We start from the raw sequence: 1,578 nt of genomic DNA, 5'->3' as shown, positions 1-1,578 counted from the left end.
TATATATATATATATATATATATATCTTTGATTTGAATTGTTTAGCTTACAGTGAATACTCTCCAAGTATGCACTTCCACATTTATTTCACTAACTTGTAATTTTGTTTTGAATGTGCAGGAATATGTCAGTAATTGAATTTAAATTGTGGTCAGAATTAAACTCGACCTTTTGTAGTGAATGATGAAGATTTTTTGTACTATTGTCATATATGTTTGGATGCATTTTGGTTTTGTTGAATTTTTTGATAGTAGAAACTTTAAGCAATCACTTTCTAAGTATTCGTTGTACACGACATGTTTCGCGAAGTTTATTTGAAATACATAGCTTCAATTTAATAATTAGTTAATTTTGTGCTTTTAGTCACTTGTATATTTAATTATGTGAATATTCAATATACACAAATAAAAATTATTATGATTAAAAATAAAAAAATTGTTGCTACAAAATTCTACACAACATTGCCACACTTTAAAAGTGATGTTGTAGGACGTCCAAAAAAAGTTACACTTCTTAAGTGTTGTTCTAGATGAGATATCAAAGGCAACATTTATTAAGTGAGACCAATAATCAAGCAAAGGCAACACTTTTAAGTGTAGTATAATAAAAAAGGCGTTGCTAATAAATCACTACAAAGCGTACCCTTATACCTCTTTGGCCACGCTTTATAAGTGTGGCTATGATGACAACATTTAAAAAGTACTGCCTAATGTCAAATGTTGTGCTTCTTTAGGCCACCCCATAAAAAGTGTCGCCTAAAGTTGAAAAGTGTAGCCTTTTATCAAAGGCCACATTTTTTTCTAATTTAGGCTACAGGCGTGGCTGTAGGCCTAAAATGGTGTAGTGAGGGTTGCCTATGTCAATATGTTTCTTAAAGTTGATGTAATAGTTAGATTATATTTTATGTTGTTAAGGGACATGTCCCTATTCTATTCTATTGAGTTGTCTTATGTTGGCAAACGAGACTTAGAATCTACTTATGTACTTATGATATTATATATATATATATATGAAGTGATGATTCTAGCCTATGATGTGCTATGAAAGTTTTAAATTTTTGGCTATTTTTATTACGATTATGCAATGAAAGATATCTAAGGGCTTGTATATGACCTGTTAAAGGTCTAGTACGCCGTGTTACTTCTAGTGGGTGATCCCCGGTCGTGACACGACGACTCATCGTTTGGTCTCCTAGTTGCACAATTTCCAAATGACAGTTTTGAGTCAAATGTTAGGGTCCTATCTAAGGACCCTTAGGGTGGTCCTTAGGGATTCATACATGGAAGTTTCGATCCTACACACCCTCTAATCCATGATTAACACCTTTTAACCAAATTTGACCAAATTCTGATACATTAAACCCCTTGAACCATGCCAAGGCACACTAGTTCACATTTCATAATTCTCTGGACGTCATGGTCATTTCCGAAGAGTCTAGATGATAGTATTCGTCAAGCAAGTGTTGTAAGGAAGACCTTCTTACTCAGCTGACTATAATTTATTGTCTTTGCAATGAGGACGCTGCATATTTCTATTGGGTGGGGTGAGGGATTTTTAGCCAAAATTCCCTTCTACTTT

At 33.4% G+C, this 1,578-nt stretch overlaps 1 long non-coding RNA gene across 5 annotated transcripts in view; it reads left to right on the top strand.

The window, feature by feature from the left end:
- Positions 1 to 344, top strand: part of LOC107029429 — a 7,538-nt gene extending 7,194 nt beyond the window's left edge. For all 5 annotated transcript variants that reach the window (XR_001457997.2, XR_001457998.2, XR_001457995.2 and 2 more), the window contains one exon: positions 121 to 344. This is a non-coding gene — a long non-coding RNA (uncharacterized LOC107029429). The remainder of the gene's footprint in view (positions 1 to 120) is intronic.
- Positions 345 to 1,578: the final 1,234 nt, after the last annotated feature.

Source organism: Solanum pennellii, chromosome 9, assembly GCF_001406875.1.
Source record: "Solanum pennellii chromosome 9, SPENNV200".
Classification (NCBI taxonomy): domain Eukaryota; kingdom Viridiplantae; phylum Streptophyta; class Magnoliopsida; order Solanales; family Solanaceae; genus Solanum; species Solanum pennellii.
This window is presented reverse-complemented; position numbering and strand designations above follow the sequence as displayed.